Source organism: Lissotriton vulgaris, chromosome 12 (genome assembly GCF_964263255.1).
Source record: "Lissotriton vulgaris chromosome 12, aLisVul1.2, whole genome shotgun sequence".
Classification (NCBI taxonomy): Eukaryota; Metazoa; Chordata; class Amphibia; order Caudata; family Salamandridae; genus Lissotriton; species Lissotriton vulgaris.
Window position 1 is genome coordinate 366618770 of NC_141700.1, and position 25947 is coordinate 366644716.

The 25947-nt window shown below is 45.5% G+C and overlaps 1 protein-coding gene across 1 annotated transcript in view; it reads left to right on the forward strand.

The window, feature by feature from the left end:
• The window catches only part of GPATCH1 (G-patch domain containing 1), a 425367-nt gene that overhangs the window by 97063 nt on the left and 302357 nt on the right, over positions 1–25947 (forward strand). The window lies entirely within an intron of this gene.

Genomic DNA, 25947 nt, shown 5'->3' on the forward strand with positions numbered 1-25947 from the left:
GTGTGGGCTAATTGAAAACAGATGGCCCACGAGCCACTGCTCGCTCCCGCAGTGTGGTTGCCAGCACATGCTTGTTTAACAGGACTGCAATCTGTTTATAATTAGATACTTAACATATCGCGCTCCTTCATGTGGGACAGCACTGAGAACGCGGCCGGCTGACAGCACTTTCATTCTCTCGCTCTCTACTGTTCTTTCGTGCTTGACATTGGCAAATCATGTTGTTGCAGTTCATGGTGTGGTCCGACCGGTGTCCATATAGGTGTGTGTGGCGAGGTAAGCTGAATGTGATCCGCTGTCTTGAGCGCTAGGTTAAGAGCATAATGTTCCAGCTGCTTTCTCCTTTTCCCTGTGTGCCTTGAATGCATTGAACAGCAGGTATAGAGTCTTCCTACCTCTGTTTTTTTGAACACGCTTCTCGTCGTTTGGCTGCTTGCCTAGCTTTAGCAATAGGTTAGCCTATAGTGTTCACTCGTCTGTCGCTGATCGTGATTCAACCCACGCCCCCACCCTTTGAGTAGTGGTGCAGCCTCTGTCCGACTTCATACAAGTTCGCACCCGCTAATCATCCATTGGTAAAAAGCTACACACCCACTGTTCATCCATTGGCGAAAAACTGGTATGTAAGAAGGAAGCCAATGGGTTCAATGCAGTGAGAAATGCGTAAGGGGATGTTATTCAGTGGCCATTTTGGGTCCCACTTTTTTTGCAGTTAACACTAGGCACGGTGCAGACGTTCTGTGAGCTGCTTTAGTCCTTCGTCCATGTCGACCCCTGCAAGGGAGCCTGTTGTGCTGTGGATGCATAGAGTTGTCCTTAATTTATATGCCGCATGTTAAGTAGTGGCCTTTGAGGGCCGGTGCAGAAATAATAAAATCTAGAGTTTTGTTAGGGGCCGACTGCGGTAATCATATAAAATAAAGGCAGCGTGTGGCCATAGGAAGGGGGTGCCATCTTGGGCATCTCGAAGACGGGCTAAAGGGTTGGGGCTATTCACCACATGTCCTGTGGGAGCACCTAATCACTGGGCGTCCAAACGTGTTGTGAACAAATTTTTAAGGTTTAAACTTTAAACTCCTCAACCCCCACTTCCACATCTCAAGTAATTTTAAACAATGTAGTTCGTCTCGCGATTACATTTATCGAACATAGTGACCACCTACCGCCACATGACCTGGTCATTCGGACGTCTCAGCCTTGGCTGTAGTATACTTGGCTTTCAATCAGTTTTACCATGACACTACATGTTAAAGCCTACAACAAATATCCTGGATAACTGGTCTGTGATCCAGGCAGGAAGTGACCTACCTCCCTCCTTCTTTTGTCCCCCTGCGCTTCCGTTGTAGCACTTACAGAGCTCAGACTGAATTAAAGCATATCTGACCTCTGTTAATGATTCCCAAGTCCTGGAACGTCTGGAGGTGACCTTTCCGTTCCCAAGGTGCCTGCAGTCCTCCCAGGTGATGGGGACGGGCAGCTTGCGCTCTTGTACCTTGTATAAGGTAAAAAAATGCTTAACACTTTTTTATTATAACTTTTCAATATGAGGCACACCTGCCCGCCACTCTACAACATAGCTTAAAAACATTGGCAAAGCCAAAAGCTCTTGCTAAACACTTATCAGATACCAAGGCGAGACCTATTGGCTATGCCAATGCTTGTTTAAAATTGTAATGGAAGCATAGTGCGGTAGTGCAGTGTCATTTACAGACAGCACACTTTTCATTAAATGGCCTCCTAATTTGCAGAGACCTACAATTTTACTGATAAAACTATATTGCATACAAATGATATGTGGAAATAGTTTTTCAATTAATATTTATCAGTTGTGCATCACCAAGTAAAGTGTCTTGATTTGTTTTGATGCTATTCAAATCTGTTTTCATTCCACTTCAGAACTACCAAAAAATCGTGGTTCATTTTTATTTTCCTAACTACTGAATGTGTAGAATTCAATTACAGGTATTTACATTTTGTTGTCCGTTACAAAAAATGACATCCTACAGCCCTTCCTTTCATCCTCCCTGTATCCCAGCAAGATTGTCATATAATTCACTTTACTTTTCTTTCTGTGACTGCAAAGTGAGAGGAGTGTATAAGCACAATCCCAGTGTTAAATAAGCAGCAATTTGTCATAAGACATTGCCTGACGTTTGACCTCTGTCTTTGAAGCATAGCAAATGTGACCAGATAAGTACAGAATTTAAAGACATTTATTTATTGTTTGGACTTTTGCATCACATCAGTGAGTCATGACTCACAGTTAGGGAAATGCTGCTTAAGAGAGTCCAATGTGTACCAATAGACTGTTCCATGTATTGTCTGATGTAAAACTGAGCAATTCATCCATTTACATCTCACGATGACCTATGTTGATTTAAAAAAAGAAAAAAAGAAGAAAATACAGTTTGCAAGAAATAACAGAACCCTCATATGTTTCGAAACATTGACGACAAAACATAAAACCTTAGGACAGGAGCTGCACGATATCAACTATATACAATTTACAATAAATGGTAGCACCATAACATCATATGTACATTACCAATTCAACCAAAAGCTGACTGAAAAATAATGATAGCTTTGTCAAAAATCTCTCAGCCCGCTTGTAGTGCATGCTATCTTGTGACGAGGGGAAGCTCTGCGCGGTACACAGTACCAAGTGAGCCTGATAGTCTGCCAATATCGGCTCTGGGACAAAGGTAATGGTAATAGATACCGAAAAAGGAATAACTTGGGAACCACAGGCCCCCCTTGGACACACACAAGCTACACCTAGTTTCTCAGGTCCAAATTATTTTCTTTAATTGTCCGAATGGCACCCTGTGTCACGTCCAGCGGTCCAGGCGACCAACACCTCTCACTCCCTTTATATAACAATGCTGTTAAGAAACCAGTGACACTGAGAAAGTGACACTTTTAGACTAAAAGTATAAGATTGGGGGTGCCAACTCTGCCCAATCAGGATAGCGCTATCGCAAAAATATCGTCCTGGGAGCTATAAAGGGCTATACAATAAATATTCACCTTTCCTAGCGTGCTGACCATCGAAAAACAATGACTTCTGTGGGATCGCCTCGAAGGCCGCCTTGTGGAATTTTTTTAATAATCCCATACTGTCCAAGGGACAAAATGCTACAGAAATCTTCATGTCCTTTAAAGAAATCCACTTGTTCCACCTGCTCTGTAAATCAATGATAGGGGTCGGGGTACAAACATTAAAAGTTTTGTTTTTACTCTTAATGAAACTGACCAAAATGATTTGCGTCAACGCAAATGTAAAATTTAATTTTAAACTGGAAAAGTGACATTACTGTTATTCACCCAACAAGCAGTAAGACACAGCACTAAAAACTGTTGAATAATCAACTTCAGGTGCTGTACTTTTGTCACTCCATAAAGCAAGGTGCAACTGCTTTGCATAGGATGGAGCTGCTGTAAGAATCATTATACTGAGAATGACTGTCAATCAGTTGTGACAGATGGTGCATCATATGGCTATTCACATACTGTGGCAGTACTAAAATGAAAAAAAAAACAGGAAGATTTGAAAAACTGAGGATCTAGTAGCTCGTGTGTGCAAACACTTGAGATGACATTTTCTTTGAAATAAGCTAAGCTTCTACAATGGATGTAAATGAATTTAACTGACTCACAGAATTAAGTGCTTATTCATACGAAGATAAGTAATCCTATGCTGGGCGAAAACGAGTGTCCCTTTTCTGTAAATACTACCTTACCACCACCAGTATCCTTGTTGCCGATTTCTTTGTGGCAGAGGTCTTAAAAAATTAGAGAATTAGTTGGCCGAGACTGCTTTTCATGACTTCGCCCCCTTTTGTTGCCACAGAAAAATAATCTGAAGACGTAAACATACTCAGCACACTCCTGGTTGGAATGGCATACCATCCACAGGCCTACTCCCCAGCAAACCCAACCTCCCCAGTAGTATAAGCTGCTGCCTGTGTATGAAGTGCTGTATATTTGTATGAGATGTTTAATTATTTATTTATATAAATGCCACTATAAAAAAAGGAAATCTAGGAGATACGGAAGGGTCAAGTTTCACACATGGTGTCTTTGTTCGTGGGAAATACAGAAACGGCCTGTGCATAAAATAATGAACTCAATTTGCCAACCTACACTGAAAGCTTTGAGACAGTATCCTGTTGTTCTTACAGTGGTTCCTTTCTGGTTTAATGCTATTTCAGTGCAAGTTTGCAAATGACTGATACTAACAATTAGGTCCTGTAAAGAAAGAGTCAGCTCAAAGGAAAATTATTTTAAACATTCTTTACTTTATCTCCCATTCACTTCTTTAAAAAATGTAAGCCCTTCAGAAAGACTGCTGCACAGTGATAATCTGGCGGATCGCTGAATGCTCCACAGCTCTGCCTGTGTTTTATTTCAATTTACATCTTCTTGCCCCCCAAAGATATCAACTTGTCTCGGGCTTCGGGCAATAGGAATCCCCCACCCCTGCTTACTACTATTCAGCTAGGACATATGAAATAGATAATATGCCAGATTCTGTCGGGGCAGACTGCTCAGGTAATCTGTTTACGCTTCTCCCTAGTTTGCCATACGCCAGATGCTTTAAAGTTAGGTTCTGGTGTCGTTTCACAATTTACAATTGATCTGTGGTTCTCTTAAATATATTTCATCATAGGCAGCAAAATGTTTCTTGCGATTCTTGTATGGTGAGGAATTTGAGTTGCTGCCTTTGGAGTCAAGAATAATTGTCTAATGAATAATACAGGTGGGCCTCGACCTTGCGGCCAGTGGGTACTGTGCCCAAATGTCCGGCATGGGGAGCGCATGATTGCTGCCTGTGCTGTATGGTTATATGTTCCTAACTTATGTGACATCAGATTTTATGTTTCATGACCGCGCGTACCCCTTTGCCCTTGTGCGCTTTATTGGGGCTTATCTCCCTTGACCATTGTAGTGTCAATCTATGGGATTGATCTAAGGTTTCCTGTTTGTGCGTTTGTCTTCCGGCTAAGTCCAACCCCATCTGTTCCCTGTCAATCTGTAACTTCGGGCCTAGGTTTCAGTGCTGGCCTGACTATGTATTTGCGAGTCAGGGTTGATGTAGAATTCACAACGGGCGAATTCATTAATAACAAGCATTTGCAATGCAATAGGTCTCACATTAGGAAAGTTTGAACTATTGGTCTTGTAAATGACAATTTTTTTATTTATGTGTTGGTTTTGAAAATAGCGAAATTAATAGCTTTGTCATTTACAATGCCAATAGTTATAACTTTCGCAAATGTGACACCTATAGCATTTGTAATGCAACATATGTTGTATTTACGTGACTTAGATGTATTGATATTACAAATAAAAATGGCTTTTATTTTTTTAAAATAATTAATTCTTAAATAAAAGTGATTGTAATTTATAATGGCAATAGCTTAAACTTTTGTAAATAACTTTTTGTGAAGATTATGTTCAGTGTATTTTATTGTGACGAAAATCCAAGAACAGAAGTGAAATATTAACATCTTTTTGTGACATTTGTAATAAAGCTTGATACATTGAGAGAACATATTTGAACCAGTTGTTGTTGAATGGTTGCGCAGATTGATGCTGGGGTGGTGCTGAGGGATGATGTGGTGGTGCTGAGTGATGCTGGGGTTGCGCTGAGTGGTGCTGGGGTTGCGCTGAGTGGTGCTGTGGTGGTGCAGAGTGGTGCTGTGGTGGTGCTGAGTGGTGCTGAGGTGGTGCTGAGTGGTGCTGTGGTGGTGCAGAGTGGTGCTGTGGTGGTGCAGAGTGGTGCTGTGGTGGTGCAGAGTGGTGCTGTGGTGGTGCAGAGTGGTGCTGTGGTGGTGCAGAGTGGTGCTGTGGTGGTGCTGAGTGGTGCTATGGTGGTGCTGAGTGGTGCTGTGGTGGTGCTAGGAATGTGTATATTTCATTTAGTGACCAGGCAATTGGTGTGAGCCTGTGTCCCAGCTAGTCCATACACGAAGATACTCACAAATAAATACTTGATAACCAGTGGGTTAAATGGGTCGAACTGTCCAGTATGGAGTATCCTCACTTTTTTATTTTTAGAGGGAGCAGTACCGGCACTTCTAAAGAAAAACATGATACTTTTACTTGGACAGTACCGGCAATTCTTACAAACCATCAAGTATTTTTTTTTTTCATGCACTTTTATATTGTTCTATTTCAGAGAGGTGGGGTTTCTTATTTCCTCTCCCTCTCTCTTGCCTTTGTTTGCCCCCTCGTCCTCCCTTGGTTGACCTCCGTCTTCAAGTGTATTGGTTGTAATTTATTCACATTAATAAACGTTGCCAATTACTAAGCCTCGCAGCCTTTACAAAAGTTTGAGCTATTGGCACTGTAAATGACAGTGTCTTTTATCTATGTGTTTTTAAAACAGATAACTAAAAGGCATTGTCATTTACAATAACCATAGCTTAAACTCTTGCAAATGCGAGCTCTAAACAATAAAGTGTGGATTATGGTGAAAGAATAAAAAAAAGGCGCATTAGGGGAAAGATAGTGGTAAAATAACTGCGAGAATACCAAAAATGGAAACAAGCATAATCCTTAAGAAAAACATTGTGAAAAGTTAAAGATAGAAATTTCGTATTAAGCATTACTCTAGGAGATAATTTAGGGGCCACACTAAATCTGGATTAAACTAAATCGGGCTCTTTGAAGAAGGAGAAAATCTTAAATCAACAAGAAGCCTGCGAGCCAGTCGCAGCAGGGCCGGCAAGGGATGTCAGCCCCTGGTTTATGATGCAGCACCGTGTGGTGAAGCATCACAGCTGGTGCGGATGCTACAGAGGGAGGTTTGGGTCCACATCAAAGGCCGAGACCCTGCAGAGCCGGGCACCCGCTGGGACCCGTGACCCCTGCCAGAGCACAGAAACAAGCTATGGATGTGTATTGGGTTTCGCATACACACAGCTGAAATCAGCCACTATTGTCTTGTTGCTCACGCCAGTCTCCAGTGAAAGTCACAGCGTTAAATATCTGAGCGGGCTGCAGCATCTGCCTTACATTTAAGGCAGAACCTATTGTGTATATTTCATAACATGCGTTGTTCGCAAGTGAGTCTGAAATTATTAAAACATGCACTGCGTCACATGGAAAGTAGTTAGAAAATTGCATTACCGTGTTTACATAGTTTTCATTTATAATCTTTTGACTACATTCATTCACACCACCAGGGCTCAATTGCTTCATAGCTCTTTAAATGTCTGCAAATAGGTTAACTCACGAGAATCCTTTCCTTTCCATTTCTCATTCTGACATTAGTATCAATGACTGATTCGATAAATAAAATAAAAAAATAAATAATCGAAAGCATGGTTTTCTTTCAACGGCCCTAATGGTTGTTAATCTTCGAGAGTCTACATTATCACGATGGGACCGGCGATAATATCAGCGCACATTTACCCGTGGACAGACAGATGTTCTGATAAAAATAAACATATTTTGGAATACCCATTAGAGTTTGGAAGGATTGAAAACTGTACAACGGGTTTCTTCTTACCCTGAGTTGAAGGCTGGGCTGTCTGTGCACAGGGCCACAGACATTCTTTGCAGGGGAAGCAGCCAGTCGAACAATGCCTGTGTGCCACTGATTTCATTAGCGGAGACAGACACGTGTGAGCTCTGAGGGTCACGAACATGCCAAGGGAAGCTTAGGACGGGGATCATCTGCTCTTTCACCAGCGGGTGGTGTTGGGGGGGTGGGGGCTATTCTTCTGGGGAGAGGCAGCCTGTCGTACAAATACACATTTTGTCTTCTTGTATCCGCAGCGAAAGCTTTCCCGGGTTATGTTATGTGTAAAGCCAACACAGAGAAAACTCTTCACCTGCACTAATACGAAATTTGGTGTACACCATTACCTTTCCCCACTAGAAAGGGAGCAACTCCAGCCCTTTACTGGAGTAAATCCCTGACTACTTGCAGTGTAAGAAAAGGGATCGAGAGAAGAGCTTGCAAACTCCAACAATTTACTGAGCTACTGATCCCACGGTAAACAAGTTAAAAGTAGCCGGCAGAGGAAAGGCAGCGCTGGGAGGAGGAGCGAGGAGCGCGTGAAGTGGATGGTGGGTGGCAAATGGACTCAAAGCGGCCGGTCGCTTTGATGTTCTTGGCTTGCTTTGTGGGAGGGGTAGGGTAATTGGAAGTGTAAACCAGCATGAAAGCCAATGTGGGGGAAAAGCGCGTGCTTGTGTTCACGTGAACTCGCTAGGGTTTGGGGTGAAGACGCTTGTTTATCCCTGTTATACATGAAGAAAGAGAAGGGTGCAGGACGTGCATGGAGATCATAGGGGCTGAGCCGTGCATTATCATTGGTGAGTGAGGGAGCACTCCAACTCAAGGGCTTGCCCACACTCACCAACACAATCACATATATACTGCGCGTTACAACCACCTCATCTGCACAAGCGACCACTCTCCCATGCCACAGTTCCACCTTTAAACAAAGTACCAAAAGCCAAAAAGAAAGTGCGTGCACCGTCAGACAGTGTAATGCCGCACGTATTTCACTGCAGAGACAATGGAGCTGCGTGAGTAAAGCTCGCACCAGTCTCTGATGCACACTTACCTAAACACGCACGCAGAAGCAAGCAGTAACAAGCGACAACATTGGGGCACAAGAAGGGGCTGACTGGGGAATAGCAAATATTTTTTCAACGAACGCATACATTTACTTGCAAGTAAAATACACAAATATTTTATAGGACAAATAGGGCCTTTTTTTGCAATATTAAAGTGTAATAGAGAGAAATATTTTAATAGGATTAAAACAAACCAAAACACTTGTGTGAGGAGCAAATAATAAATGCACACAAAACCCCGATTGTCACACATTATCGTTTCTTTACTGTATAGTAAAAGTGCAAGTCTGACTCTGATGTAGTCGTCATTTCAATGACACATGTAGTCTCTGTAAATGGCAGTGCCCGAGCACACTGGGAGTTAGTCATATTTGAGTGGTGTGCTCCAAAAGGCACCGCTGGGGACGTGCTACGTATGCCCGCTCTCCCGCTGACCGGATCTGACGCATTTGCTACAAGTGGGTGTGACGCATGGAGTTTGCACCATCTCTGTGATTGGGTGGCGTTACATTGATCGCAGCTCTGAGAAGGGTTCCAGAACCATGGCTCACACTGCAGGTGCCCAACCCCTGGCACAGAGGGCACTCGGCTGAACTGCTTTCATATTAAGGATGTGCCAATGTCAGTGCCAGCCTCTGCCGCTAGCCTCCCGGCTGCAGCTTCGCCCGAGCCTCCCTGGACCCAGCCATTCCTTCCTTATCTCTGATGCTTTTGCAGGCTGTCGATTCAGATTGAAACCGATGAAGGGAAACAAAACCAAAGGGCGTTTATCAAAATTACCCAAAATATGCAGGCAATTTACAAAATGTTTAAAACCTGGAGAAAATGGCCAAAATCTCCAGGGATTTACGAAGTCTACATTTAATAACAAGTCTTAAACAAGTTTAAAACAAGCAGAAATATCTAGAGGCGGTGGGGGCAGGGTGAAGGGTTAAGGGTAAGGAGAGAAGGCACAGGCTGGACAGGCTTTGATGTGGTGTGCGAGGCGGGCAGAAAGGACGGCCGTGGGAGGTGGGATGAGAAGTATGGAGAGTGGTGCAGGCGGGGGGCGTGGAGCGAACCCTTTGAAGAGCGTTTGGCTACCAGGGGGGCGGAGAAGCAGATTGCCTTCAAGGCAGGAGGCAGGCAGAAGGCTCGGGCAAGCTCATGCACGAGAGCACATGCACTCGTCAAAATCCGGATCGTAAAAAGTTAGCTTTTGGATGGACAGCAATAGGTTCGAGTAAACTCGACCTAAAAACGAAATCTCAGTCACATAAATGAATGTATTGTTTTTCATATCGCCATCAACTTTTTTGATATTAACAATCTCTTTCAAATTCTGCACCAGCACTCGCAGGGCTATCCATGAAAACATCCCCTTATCTGTCCGGATTCCTCACCGTTGTTGGGGGAGCTAGAAGTTTGAGAAGTAAAGACTCGCTTCTGCTGGAAATTCCTACATTCAAATCTGCCTCCATGAGCAAACGGTCGTTCTTTTTGTCGGATGCCTCTAACTGGAACTCATTATCTTCACACCTGTTGATTTTTTTTGTAAAAATTTTTTATTTTGCAGACACAGAAAAAATAACAATAAACAAAAGGTACCACATTTGGGGCGTAGATGGTCCCACACAGTGGGAAGCGTGAAAGGAAGATGAGGCAGAGCAGCAAAACAGAAAGCCAGCAGGTGAAGTCTTCATGTGCTGAGAGTGTCGGCAGTCCCGCATCTATCCCCCAGCATGGGGTAGCTCAGTTAGTGCAGCCGATAAATAGTCCAGGATCGCTCCAGTCTCTAAGTAAGCCTCATCTCGGCGATGCAACTGTCCCAATGCAGCACCCAGCCCCTCCCCCCCAGAACTCCCCCCCCCCCCCCCCCGCCCCCCGTGACGGCGCCGCTCGCATTCCCCATTCATCCAACAAGCATACTCTAGAGCTGAAATAAGTGTAAATTCCTCAGTGACGCCGGGCAAACAGCCGAAGGCAAGCCAGCAGAAAGAAAGGACACCAAGGGGCCCCACTCGTGCCTGAAGTTTTTGTAGTTGCCTATAAATATATCCGCCATTCTCTCGAGACTCAGAAGTCTCCACAATCTAGAGTGCCAAAGGGAAACCGCCGGGGCCTCCTTCCGTTTCCAGGCTGAAGCCAACGTGAGTTTAGCCGCGCCTAGACACAGCCATAGGATCTTTTTGTCGGCTCGCGTTTGGTGTTCAAGGCCGGGGTCTCTCAATCCCAGTAGCACGAACTCAGGGGAGTCGTCGACAGGGTACTGCAGAATATCCTTAATATGGGACAAGATCTCGACCCAGAAGGGCTTAATGATCGGGCAATCCCACCAAATGTGGCGGAAGTCCCCCAGGAGGCCGCAACCCCTCCAACACCTGTCCGTGACCGCCGGGAAAATGCGATGAAGTCGAGCCGGGACCATGTACCATTGCGTAAGAGTTTTGAAATGCGCCTCCCTCAGGAGTATGGAATGATTAAATTGCGTCATGTCCCTCCAAAGCGCCGACCATTCTCCATCAGTGATATCTCTCCCCACCATCTCCTCCCATTGCTCCATGTAGCGCGGTCTGGGGGAAAGGGCCGAGCGGAGCAGCAGCTGGTATAGAAAAGAGATGACCCCCTTCATGGCAGAGGTCTTCAGGAGAAAGGCTTCAAAGTCGGACAGAGGTCTCGTCGCCGCCTCCCGCACCCCCGGCGATGTGGCCCAGTGAAGCAATTGTAGATGCCGGTACCGCTCCCCTGGCTGCACTTGGTAATCCCGCATGCAGTTCTCAAACGTCAGGGGATCGGGGCCATGGAACAAGTGAAGTAACGCCCGGCATCCCCCCTCCCTCCAGCCGTCAAAGGGGCCCTCGGCGAGCGCCGGTGGGAACTCCGGATTAAAATGCAATGGGGTGAATGGGGATGGAAAGGTCGTCCACCTCTCATCGCCCGCCAGTGTGTCCCAGACCTTCAGCGTAGTCCCCGTGGGGGTACTAATATACGCATTTACTGGGCGGTCCCGCTTCGGCTTCCATGCCAGATCCCAGATGGACCGGCCTGCCACACTCCGGTCCATATGCAGCCAGTGTTTGACAGAAAACTGCTGTGACCACTCCACCATGACTCTAAGTTGGGCCGCCTTGTAATAGAGGCTGAAGTCCGGAAGGCCTACCCCCCCTTCATTCCGCAGGCGTCGCAGGAGTGTAAACGAAAGCCGCGCTCGACCACCCTGCCAGACAAATTTCAACATCACCGATTTAAGGTGGCTAAAAAAAGTGGAGGGCAGTGGGATCGGTAGAGCCTGGAACAGGTATAGATACTTGGGGAGAAGGACCATCTTGATAGCATGTACCCGTCCTAGCCAGGAGAGGAATTTTGGTTTCCATTTCTCCAGTTCCGCCCGCGACTTGGCCAAGAGGGGCGGGAAATTGGCCGCGAAAAGGCCGCCCACTGTGGGGGTGAGGTGAACCCCTAGGTATAGAATGGAGCCCGAGGCCCAGGCCAGAGGTGTCATCGCCTTCACCCGAGCCACCTCCGCCTGAGATAGGGTCAGGTTCAGGACATGCGACTTGCCATAGTTAACCTTGAAGCCGGCCACCGCTTCAAATTCCAGCAATATATCCCGTACACATGGGAGAGAGTTAGCGGGGTCGGCCACCGACAATAGGACATCATCTGCAAAAAGGGTGATCTTGTGCTGTTCCCCCGTGAAAGGGATGCCCTTCACCCCCTCATGCTCCCTGACGGCCAGCGCCAGAGGTTCAATGCTGAGTGCAAACAGCAAGGGCGAGAGGGGACACCCCTGCCTGGTGCCTCGTGTGTGCCGGAAGAAGGACGACAGGTGGCCGTTCACCGCCACTCTCGAACGCGGGCTGCAAAAGTTGGCTCTCACCATCGCGATGAACCGATCGGAGAAACCAAACGCCTGTAACGTGTGGAATAGGAAGCCCCAGTCCACTCGGTCGAAGGCCTTCTCCGCATCCAGCCCCACCAAGACCGCCGGGATGCGGAACCTGTCCGCCTTCTCAATAAGGTGGATTACCCTCCTAGTGTTATCATGCTTCTGGCGGCCCTTGATGAAGCCAGATTGGTCCGCGTGGATAATCGACGGCAGCAGGTCCTGTAGGCGACTCGCTAGAATAGCCGAGTAGAGCTTTGCGTCGATATTGAGCAATGCTATGGGGCGGTACGAGGCACACTGCTCCGGGTCCTTCCCCGGCTTCGGCAGGACCGTGATCACTGCCTCCGCCAGGGTCCCAGAGTTCACCCCAGGTCCAACCATGTCGTTAAATAGGGCGACCAGGAAGTCACACACCTCAGTCGCATAGGTCTGATAAAAGACTGCGGTGAACCCATCGGGTCCGGGGGCTTTGTGCAATTTCAGGTTTTTGATGGCAGAGAGGACTTCCTCCCTCGTGATCGGAGCATCAAGTAAATCGTTCCAAGCCCCTGATACCTGCGGAAGCGATAAGCGCTGCAGGAATTCACGCTGTTTAGCAGTGTCCAGCTCATCCCCCTTGTACAACGCGGCGTAGAAGCGGCCAAAGACATCCGCCTTCGCCCCGTCACTGTGATGGAGCACTCCCGCAGCATCTCTAATCCCACCTATGTATTCACGCTCCCTCTTGTCTTTCAATTGCCGGGCCAGGTGTCTGCCAATCTTGTTACCCCCGGAGTAGGAGTGCCGACCCAGCCTCAATAGGGTGAGTTCAGCCCTATTTGTATAGTGCGCCTTCAACTTGCCCCTCACCGCCGTCAGAGGACGTAGGGTCACCCTCGAGGGATTAGCTTTGTGCTCCCTCTCCAGCGTAAGCACCTCCGCCTCCAGCGCCTCCCTCTCCTTTCTACGTAAAGCGTTCAATTGCGAGTTGAGGCCCAGGCACGTCCCCCTGATCGTCGCCTTGAAGGCGTCCCACGTGGTCATCAGGGACGTGTCTGAAGGGGGATTGCTCTCAAAAAAGTCCCGAATAGCCAGACGTAAGGCCTGATGGGACACCTCGTCCCTGATCACCGAGGCCGGGAAGTACCACTTCCGGTTCGCGGTGTCAGGAGGCGACCACCGAAGCGTGAGCACCATGAGACTGTGGTCCGATACAGATATCGGGAGAATGGCGGCATCTAAAATGTTCCCTCTAAGTGATTGACTAAGGAAGATGTAGTCCAAACGGGAGTAGGAGTGGTGCACATGGGAAAAGAATGTATAGTCCTTTACCTCAGGGTGAAAAAACCTCCAGCCATCAACCAGACCCATCTCCTCCACCCCCCGCTGCGTAGCCCCCGAGAAGACCCCTGTGTCCGCCCGCCGCCCCCCGAGCTATCCACCTCTCCGTCCCAAACCAAGTGAAATCACCCATCATGAACACAAGACCTTCCGCAAAGTCCCCCACCTTCTCCAGTAGCTCCTGCAAGTACTTATTCTGACCGGTATTAGGCAAGTAGAGCACCACAAATGTACATAGCCTGCCCTGAACATGCCCTTTGACCATCAGCCACCGCCCCTCTCTATCGTTGCGGACCCCCATAGGTTGAAAATGCAACGCTGCCTTAAACAGTAGAGCTACTCCCCGGTGCTTCGTGACTGCTGAGGACCTGTACACAATGGGGTACGCCCTGTGGCGGAGCCGCAGTTCATCCTTTCGTGCTAGATGGATTTCCTGCAGCCCCACAACATCAAGATGATGGTCTACAACATATTTCAGGACCTTCTGTCTCTTCTGAGGGGAGTTCAAGCCCTTGACGTTCCAAGTGCCTATACTAATCGGCATGGCAGACACCAAACAGAGAACTCGCTATCAGTAATACAACCGGCGCCCAGCCTGCATTCCTCCCCTCCCCCCAGCCACGTGCTCCCAAACGTTTCCAGAATAGTCGAAGGATCAGCCCCTCTACAGCATGGCACGCATTCCACCATTCACACTTTGCATTCATCCCCAAAGGCCTACCGTCACGGGGCCCCCCCCCCCAACCCAACAGTCCCCCAACCAAACCCCCCCCGAACCAACACAGAACATTGTACAAAAATAGGAAAAAAAAAAGTGCAATAACTATACTCATCGAGATCAGTAGGCCGAAGTCCGTAGGAAGCCCCCAATCAAGAGACAGGCCAGAGGAATGAAACCACTATTCCCCTTGGCCGCAATCGAGGTCGTCTCCCACCAGAGTACTTGCAAAACCCTCGATCAGAAGGCCCGAGCCTCCCCGGCGCCGATCCGCCATTCTTCGGGGGTTACGCCGCCTCAGAGCTAAGCTGTGAGTCGGCCAACGTGGCCGAGGCCACCGAAGCGACTGCTGCTCCTCGTTCCTGCAGGCTGGTAGAAAGGTCCGGACGTTGGCTAGCAGGGGAACCGGCGGGGGAGCGCCCCACCCTATGCCATGAGTTCGAACGGCGGCGCCGTCGAGACGGAGAGGCCGCCGTGGCCTGAGAGGACGGCACATCCTCCAATCCCAAGAGCTCTTTTGCCGCCTGAAGCGTGCGGATTTGGGCCAGGCGGTTCTGCCATCTGAAGATAATCCTGAAAGGGTGCCCCCAGGAATAGGCGATCCCCCTCTCTCTCAGAAACGATGTGACAGGTCGGAAGTCCCTCCGCTTTTGCAGGGTGGATGCAGCCAAGTCCTGGTATAGTTGTGGCCGATGGCCCCGGAATTGCAGTGAGTCGATGGCCCGGGCTTTCCGCAGTATCCTCTCCTTAAGTTGAAAATCGTGGACGCACACCAATATGTCAGGGGGAGGGCCCCCCCCGCGCCGTGGCAATCCCACCCGGTGCACTCTGTCCATCCGTATCTCCGTCGTGTCCGCCTCATCTAGGACCTGGAGAAACAACTCCTGAACGTACCCCCGGAGATCCCCCGCCTCACCGTCCCATGGCACCGCCCGTATACGGATGTTATTTCTACGGGAGCGGTTTTCAAGGTCTTCCGTATGCAGTTGAAGGTCCAAATTTTGCTCGGTGAGGCGGATTATGTCTTGCTGGAGCATGTGAACATCGGTGGCCACACTCAGGTCCCTGTCTTCCAGGGTCGCCACCCTCTCTCCTATGCCATCCACGTCCCTCCGCACTTCCCGTAGGTCGTGCGCCCTGAGTTCTGATATATCCTCCTTGATGGAGGCGAACAGCTCCGACATGAAGGCTTTTGTCGCCGGGGCGTCTTCATCAGAGTGCTTCGACGACCCACTCGCCCCAGGGGAGGCCGGTTGTTGGGAGGCTTTGTCCTTCCCCTGGTTTCGTTTGCGCTGCACAGTGGACATGGCGGCTCACCGCGCCCTGCGCCGGCTCCACGTGGCTAAGGAAAGTAGCGGGGCCTGCAGGCGAACCAAATGTTCGGCGCCCGCCGTCGCCTCCAAGCGCACTCAGGCACTCGACCCATGGGCGTCTCCTGTATCCCAGGCGGGAACCCCAGGGAGCCAGTGTCCTTCTGCCTCGGCCCTCCGTGCCTCCGCTCTGCACTTGTCGCACCTCCAATTAGCGGCAGAGTCACTCCTTAGCCCCACCGCCGTCCGGCTTCGCGCAGCTCCCAGGCCCTCGAAAGTTCAAACAGGCCGCTGGCGCCAACCGCGAGGGGAGGGCTGGTTGATGGAGATAGTAAAGTGCTACTGGTCGTCCGAGTGCCACTGCTTGGCCAGGGGTCGGTGCTCCACCTCCCCCAGGTGTGGTGGGGTACGAGCCGGGTCTCGTCGCCAGGACCTCCCTCGCCCAAGCTCAGGTCCGAACAGCCTTCCGTCCACTCCAGAGTCTGCAGGCGGATCTGGGGCCCCGCCCTTCGACCACGCCGGGCCGCGATGTCTGGAAAGCCCGGGGTCTCACAGGCCGCAGATTGCGTTCGCTCTCGCAGGCGCTTCCAAGGTCACACCGCCTCGGCGACCCCACCAACGTCTGCCGCTCCGCGAGGCGATCGTCTCCGCTACTGTAGGGGCTCGTGGGCACCCCCAAAACCGTGCTGTTAGATGCTTTGTTGGATCAGCGCCGGAGCGGCACGAAAAGGCGTCCTACTCCGCCGCCATCTTGGCCACGCCCCCACACCTGTTGATTTTAATACCAATTACGGCATTCAGGAAACAACTTAAAGCTATCTGTTTAACCAGTTCGTTTGCTGAAATCAGACTGCAATATATACAATCTGAGATTGGCACTTCAGCACTAATTTATGCTAATGCACAGTTGGTTAAATGTATTATTCTGATATGTTGCCATGCTTCTCCTCACATTTCCCTTCCCCGTCTTGTATACTGTTGTTAAGGCTCCCTATTTTCTGTTTTACTGATTTTTACAGATACATACAGACAGAAAACCATTTATTTTCTTGTCTGTATTTATTTTTAAATGTGGATAAAAACGGAAATTGGATGCTTTTTGAGTGATTCTATTCACGGGTTTGCCAAGGCTGCGTCCTTGCCCCAATCTTATTTCTTCTCTATACATACGATCTGGAGAACACTTTAGTTTCGGTTGAGGCTGATGTCCCACATGTAGAGAGTAAGGCTATACCCGCATCACTATATGCCGATTATGCAGTCATTCTGGCAAGGACTGCAAACAGTCTTAAATCACTTATCGTCAGCTATGTCAGTTTCATGAATGACCTGGGCCTGGAGCCAACTACAAGAAAACCTTTACAATGATATGAGGCCCATAGATATTAATAAACTACTATAACAACAGATTTGGTCCAAATATGCACTCAATCTTGGGGTAGGTCGATAAAGCAATCGCCGACACAGTCTGCAACATCAAGAATGAGAACATAAACTTTATATGGCTAGTTGACTTTAATATACACCTGTGCAAATATAACACACTGCCTGTTTGCGGAATTGAGGATATGACGGGAAACCCGATACACCATTTCACACATAGTGAGTATGGCAATGGCTTAAACAAGCTAATGGCCTCCCCAAACATGGAAATAATTTGTGACCCAGACCCCGCAACAGATATTCTGCCGAACACCTTTTACCGAAATGGGGCTGAATCCATGATTGATTACATACTTTTAACGCCTCCACTTAGCGCAAGGGTCATCAAGATAGGGAACTCCTTCACGACGTTTAGCGATGACGCTATAGTTTCAATAGAGTTGAAAATATCAACATGGGAGAAACAAAGGCGCACCACTGTTGAAACACCAATTGTGGTAAGGAAAATCGGGGTTCAGTTAAAATGGGCACATATAGACAAAATCAAGATGATTCCAGAAATCATATCAAATACACAAGATAGCACACAATTGTGTTTAGATCCAGAAGCGGATGCAGGGGAGGTTGTCAGAGCTTTCTGCGACATCCTAGCAAATATAAAATCGGCCCTTACCAGAACAAAAACACAAAATAAAGAAAAAGGTAGAGGCTGGTTTGACTTACTGTGCACAAAAGCACCAAAGGCCCTGTATTATGCCCTAAAGGCCAGACCTGGAAGTCCGGACCAGATAAGAACATTGCGGGCCTCTTATGAATTAGCGCGCAAAATTAGAGAAAAGGAAATCGGGGAGGATTTATGGGCCAACTTAGACAAGGTAGCTATCTCAGGCAATAGCCGTGAATTCTGGAAGCTAGTTAATGTACCTTTTTTCAAAGCCACTAGCTACCCACCTACAGATACAAATGTCGAAGAGGAAGCTTGGGTCTCCCATTTTGAGAATATTTTTTCCTCCAATTCTGATATCCCATCCCATCAGGTGGCAGCACAGGAAAAACGCTCAGAGTCTTTATTGTTCTGTTTTTTAGAATTTAAAGCAGGGCTGGATTCATGTAGTCTGGGAAAGGCCCTGGGACCGGATGGTGTCCCAATTGACTTTTTTCTTGAAAACCCAGACTTGTGGGGGCCACTCCTGACGAACGTCCTCAATAGTACAGCCCTGGTAGGCCCTCCTCCCTCATGGTCATCATGTGTCATTGTTCCCATTCACAAAAAAGGTGATAGGGCCAACCCAGAGAACTATAGCCCAATCTCCTTGCTGGATACAACATTAAAGCTTATGGGCCGCCTTCTCCTATCTAGATTAGAGAGATGGGCAAAGAAGAATAACATCTTAATCCAGGCCCAATATGGATTCCAACAGGGAAGGGCACTGTGGATCAATGCTTGAATTTAGCATTGACCATAGAAAAGTATACCAGAATGAAGGATGGGAAAATCTACATGGCATTCATGGACCGGAGCGCTGCGTTTGATTGCGTGTTCCATGATAAGCTTCCATAATGGAGATGATGGGGGTAGAACAAGCCATATTAATTTTTATCAAGCAGTCGCATGCAAATGCGACTGCATCCGTGCGCTACACTAAAAATGTAGACTGTACTTGTTCTTTTAAAATCTCCAAAGGAGTAAGGCAGGGATGATTATTGGCCCCATTTCTCTTCTCCATATACACAAATGGAGTTGAGGAAGCACTCACCATGGCCATGCAGGATGCCCCTCTTTTTGAAAACTATATGCTACCAATACTGGCTTATGCGGACAACCCAGTGCTAATTGCCAGACCAGGCCTCGGGCTACAAAGGCTGATAACCGTGTATGTCAGATTTATGGACTCACTCTGTTTGAAAGTGAATCAAACAAAGTCGTTCATAATAGCAACCGGGATAAAAAAAAGAGAAAAAATCCCGTAATTTTATGCAGAGGTGGAAAAAATAGAGGTGGTGGATTCTTTCCCATATTTGGGGATTCTTTTCGATAAAGATCTGACATGGGCAAAACTGAGGGAAGGGAGAAAGATGGTGATGGAGAGGGGTATAAATGCTGTAAAAATCCTTTGTTAGAAAACTGGGTGCTAAACCCCTATTACCGATAAAAAATATATACCAGGCAAGAGTAAAGTCAGCAACGACCTATGGAGCTTTAGTTTGGGGTGTGGTGTCATCAACACCACTAGAAACGATTGAAAATACTATTTTTAAAACCATAGTGGGCCTCCCTTCGTCTATTGCAAATAGGATCATCCACACGGAATTAGGTTTGCCCTATATTTCTGATTACAGATTAGCCCCACTCCTCCTTTGGCACTCAATATGGAGAAGAGATTCAGTGCCACTTAATCAATCAATAATAAGAAGTTGTTTAACTATGGATAAGTGGAAAAGGTCTAGGTGGCTTAGTTTTGTAGAGACAGTGCTAAGGGAGATTGGCCTCCATGAATTATTTACAGATCCATTGACCTGTAAGAAGGTCTCTAAGCAGAAGGTTGCCAACATGTTCCTGCTAATGTCTGAGTACAAGCGCAGAGAACAGCAAAAAGAGAAATACACCATCCATATATACAGCCTTAATCCACCATTAATAGAAGGGGGATTCCCGATCTAGCAAATGTAAACAGGACCCAACATAGATTCATATTACTCAGGTTCCGCACTAACTTGATCCCTCTTATGCTAGGGTATCCGGAAAAAACATATAGTCATTCCGAGCTTAGTGCATGCTCTGTGATAACCTGTCGTCCCAAACCGAATTGCATGTAGTTTTATTCTGCAGGCTATATAAGAATGAAAGAAATGAATACTTACAACCAATTCTAAAGAAAGGAAATTTTAAGCAGTGTCGGGTGGCACCCTACTTTTAAAAATCATTACCTGCCCCTTTGGTCTGCTACTCAGTAGCATCATTCTTATGAGTCTATATGAGGAAGAGGAAAAGGATTGCGTGTAAATGAAATGGTTTCTGTTGTTTTTAAAGATTTTAATGCATTTATGTTTGTTTTATAGAACTATGTTGAAGTATCCGTAAGTTTTTACAAACCATAATCTGTGCAATTTTATGAAGAAGTATTTATTTGTACTTTTATGATCATTTTAACTTGATTGAATAAAGTAAGAATTTGAATTTTGATACGAGGCCCAAAAAATACTAAAACTCGTGGTATAAGCATAGATGTTAAACCTCTGGAGAGTGTTAGTTCCTTCCCTTACCTGGGTCAGGCATACTTGTGTAAAAAACAAAATAACTGACATACACAAGCTGTAGGCACCACTTTCTTGCTTGCAATGTCTATTGGTAAAAAACCCATTGCTCCAATATTAGAGATCTGTAATCGTAAATGCCTTCCTATCTTAACATATCACTCTGTAGGGATGCTTACGCAATGCAGATAGAGGAGAACAGATTCTGCTGTCGAGTTCTAGGGGGGTCTACATCTCCACATTTTTCCCTCCATCTGGAGCTAGGTATGGACTATGTCCAAGATACAATTAATGTTGCCCCTTTAGCCATCTGTTTTTTCAATCTGGTCCAACAAAGAAGCTGTTTTTAACAGGGCTGTTATTAGACATTGTTTAAGTTGTGCCCGTGGCCTGTTCATCCCTTGGTTGTAATATATCAAGACCTGCTTTTCGGCTCTTGGATGTGCCTCATTGTTTGAGAACCCAGAGTCAATTGGTAAAGGGGACAGAAAGTGGGTTATGGACAGTTTTCGAAAGCATAAGCAATCCTCCAGGGAACTATCAGAAGTGATTAAACCCTCAGTTAGAGATTATTGCCTCATTTAATCATCCAGCTCAATTGCTTTGTATTTATTATATACGTGACCAATGTCTATGAAAGACGCCTGTCGACAAGATTCAGGTTGGGGTCGTTTTGTTGGATTATATGTTTCCCTCTAGGCCAGTATTCTTCTGAAACTGTTGCCATCTGTCCATGGGATGAGCAATTGAGTCAAACTATTTTACAATTTTTCTTTTTCTGCCAATTTTATCTCCTTTTCCCTAGGAAGTTCTTATTACCATTACTGCGCAGAAATAAATGTTCTAAGTGTAAAGCAGCCCTTTTATTATCTACAGCAACTCAATGACTGTAACGTCTGCTTTGCAGTTGCGAGTTTTCTGAAGTGCACCTTAGCTAAGAGAAAGAGTATGCTGTTTTGATACAAAAGCACTTTAGTGACTCCAGCAGGGTTGTGGAATTTAATAAAAGATCTGCTTGTCCATGGGGCAGGCTACTTCATAAATCTACTTGTCCTGTAACAAAATCCACTTGTCCCTTTGGTGCCATGTACTGCGGCGATAAATTATGGCAGTAATCTCATTATAACTCGGATATAGCCTCTCTGATTAAGCCAGGGCTCGTACCATAGTAGTGTTTGAATACTTGCAATCCCATTATGTTGCCACTTTTCCACAGAGCTACATACTAGGGCTGAAATGAAGTGGTAAGCAATAGTTCCAGGGTTACAATGCCCATTTGAGTCTGTCCAAACCTACTAACTTGCATGTTTTAAGGGTTTTCAACAACTCTTTTCTTACCTGTTCCCATACTGAGAAATGTTGACAATTTACTCCTGACAATGGCAGATGTAAACCTTCTTCCAGAGTTGGGAAAAAAAGTGGTTGGAGGGAAAGTGAACATGCAAACACTCAGATTTTCGCTTGAGCAAATCTACATAAGCAACTTTTGCTCATGCTGAAATGCACCGTTAAATCAATGGGGTGTCACCCAAAGAGTCAAAGGACCTGGGTATGAATCAGATTAAGAAAAACAGTGGTCCTTGACTATCGATCAAAAAACAGACATTACATGAAACACATTTTTGATTTTGAAAATGCAAATTAAATCAGCATGCTTTGACTCAAGCTGGATAAGGGAGATATATGTCTTGTCTCAATTGGTTCTATATACATTAAATGAAACAGAAATAGTACCCTAGCAAATCAACACGATCAATAAATTGTCACCACACTTTGAACATGTACTTCAAGAGAATTTACATATTTATTTACAGTTACTTATAAAACAATGATGAACAAAAAACAGCGCAAGGACTATTAGATATAGTCAGTGAAAAGATAGAGGGCCATACCCTGGACACGTGAATTGAATTCCCAGTTGACCAGTTCTATTGGTAATGTACCCTTCAGCTTATATTGAGACCACACCTCTGTAAATATTCATTAGTGATCTTCCTAATAGCAACCTCCCACCTTTTATACCTTAGGTGCCCGATCCAGATCATTCATTTGACAACGGCCAAGCCAGCCTTCAGAAACCCCATCCCCCCCCCCCCCCCCCCCCCCCCCCCGTCCGGAGGAAGACCCGCCGCCGAGGCCCAAATTTCCCATGAGCATTAGGGTCGAAACGTCGACACTTTTATTACCAATGTGCCTGTACCAATAACGTCCCCTTACTGTTCTTACCCCCCAAAACAAAGTGTGCGGACAGGCACACAGCAATAGCGGAAGGTTGCCCGCTTTGTTCTATTGTAAATATCTAAATTATCTACCTGATTTTTTTCCCTCTTCTTTTCTAAACACTTGAGCACCCTCTATCTTTTCACTGACTATATCTAATAGTCCTTGCGCCGTTTTTTGTTCATCATTGTTTTATAAGTAACTGTAAATAAATATGTAAATTCTCTTGAAGTACATGTTCAAAGTGTGGTGACAATTTATTGATCGTGTTGATTTGCTAGGGTACTATTTCTGTTTCATTTAATGTATATAGAACCAATTGAGACAAGACATATATCTCCCTTATCCAGCTTGAGTCAAAGCATGCTGATTTAATTTGCATTTTCAAAATCAAAAATGTGTTTCATGTAATGTCTGTTTTTTGATCGATAGTCAAGGACCACTGTTTTTCTTAACATGCTGAAATGCAGTTCGCAAATATTTTCTAGGAGTACTATTTCTTGTCCTACTTCTGTAAATTCTTAGTAATTCATGAATGCCGTATAGCTGCACCTAATTCAAGGACATATACCCTGGGCGCACTTTTGAGACTTTCTTCAATAATAGGGTCCCTAATTTGGTCTGGCGTTGACTGTGACTTTTTGATTTTTATTAAAATACTGTCTCTCTCACTATTTAGTCTGGCTTCACTGTGAGTGACAGCATTCTGCTCTTTCACAAGGAGCATATCGGCACAGAAAGTAGTTTTGTTCAGTGCCAGTAACTACTGTGGCTGTGTGCTTTTTGAGACCAAAAATAACTTTTCCTTTTGCTTGTGTTTGTTATAATGGTGAAGGCCTGGCAGCTCCCACACCAATAAGGTTTTACAAAAACCATGGCAAAACAAGTCACACTTTGACAAAACTAAAAAGCTGACCACCAATTTCAGACCTACTGGCTTTGCCACTGCTTGTTTATTTTTGTTTTCCATAATCTTATTGAAAATGGTTACACTGATTTTCCATTATGAATATTTTTGGGAAATACTAGTATCCATCAACACTTTACTAAATTATGCTGCAAAGAAATTGTACTTAAAAGCTTACAGTGGTTTAGAGAAATGTTTTTTTTTTCTGCTTTAATTTTTTTACGGACATTTTATTTTGAAAGCAAAGAATAATCAATCTTGCTTTCAAGCTTCTGCAAATATTTGCATCAAATCAGAGGGCATTCTGGCAGCATTATAATAGCCTCATATTGCTAAACTTTGAAAACGTGTGTACACATTTTAATACTGGAACCACTGTCAGTAATGCAGTCAGAGCTTACAACATTAATTAGAGCGCTCACCCTAACAATAAAGACTTTCAATTAATGAACCATAAATACAAGTTTGAACAGCATTAGCATATGGACAAAAATATTACCTTAACTGCAGACATTGCCATTCCATGATCCATAATGTGGCACTGCAAAATGCCAGCCAAAGGGTTTGTGCTGCAGGGGGTTGGGCCTATTTGTCCCAAGGACAAAATACACATGAAATCTTGTTGCCCTTGACCCCAAACAATATGTCCTGGGCGTCGGGCTATAGGAATTCCACACCCCTGCTCCAGTAATCATTGTATTTGAAATGTCTTTTATGTGTTCATTGCTGCTATTAATTTCCACCTTTTATTGTTACAAAATGTAATCTACTGCTCTTTTTAGTAATTAACCCTCTGAAAATGATTTTTTTTATTTGCTCATCCTTGATTACATTTTTATACATTTTTACTCATTTGCCTCTTAGCTTTTATTTCTGGTTCCAGTACTGTTACACTGTCACTTTATCTGCTGCCAAATTAACCTCCTTGCCCAGTTATTTTATTCATTATATATCACATATCTGTGCTTATATTTTTTAAATAAAAATGTAGCTTTATTTTTTAACATGTTTAATTATAACATAATTTGTCTTTTTGTATCTTCTATGATCTGTCTTCAGAAGATCGAATAAAGACAATTTGAATTGAATTGAGTGATTCTAAATACACTTTGAGTAGGGTTGGTATGATATTTATATTATAAAAATCATGGTGACTCAGTTAAGACAAAACATACAGAGGAAAAAGAGTCACTAGAAGTTCTAGTGCGATCTTCCACCATAATGGTACCACCCATACCATTACACTTGAGCCGCTTATAGCCTGCACCTCATCGCTACTAAGCCGGCTGCCATGATATATATGACTATATCTTCTAGTGACTCTTTTTCCTCTGTATGTTTTGTCTTTGTCCTTTATGTTAATTGTACAGGTGATCTTGAGAAGGGAATCCCCTCCCTCTCACAGTTAGATACACTTTAGGGCGTGTAGACACGTAGTCCACACTACACACCCACTAGTTTTTAATTTTTAATTCACACCATATTTTTAGTCCTGAAGAAAGCCAGCATATTGATAAGGCACTGGCTGAAACATGTTGACACTTTAAAGGACGTGGGAGGTCGTAACTTGCCCCCAACGTCCAACAGCCTTATTTTTAACCGCTGACGGAGGCCCAATTAATAAAGTTTCTCGAGGACTGGGACCCCCGCCAAGCCGTTTTAAACTCACTATCTCACCACCTTCACCGCACACACAGTGACATACCTGCTCCGCTGTAACCAGGCGTCGTAGCACACCCGGGACACGCTAGGTGTCACTGGATGGGCCCGATGATGAAGCATGCTACCAACTAGGTTGGTGGGTGAGGGCTTTCTAAAGACACCCAACAGGTGCCACCCCCCATCGACAAAACTTAACTGAGTCACCATGATTTTTATAATATAAATATCATACCAACCCTACTCAAAGCTAGTCTCCTTTTGATTACTTGACATATAAACCGGGGATCTGGACTAGCTATCTGGTCCTCTCTCTCCCTCTTGATACACGCACTCTAAATACACTTTGCCATGACTGGCAGGCCAATAACTGTGTGGATTGATAGGTAAGGGGGTACAAAAATGTTAGTAAAGAGGTTAAAACGGAAGTAGATCTGCACAAGTCTGTTACTGAAATCTGTATATTTTCATAAAAGTGCATTGATTTATCTTCTGCGGGTGTTCATTTCACTGAAACCAGGCAGGCATTTAGGCATGACTACATATTTATAAATAAATGTGGAAATATACCACTTGCAGCTTTTCGTCCCCACAAAACCCATAATAAATATGGCTAAACACAGACAAAGTTGACAAAAAATAAATATGAATAAATACAGACTGAAATGTAAAAAAAATACCATAACACAAGGAGCCCTAAATGTAATACACT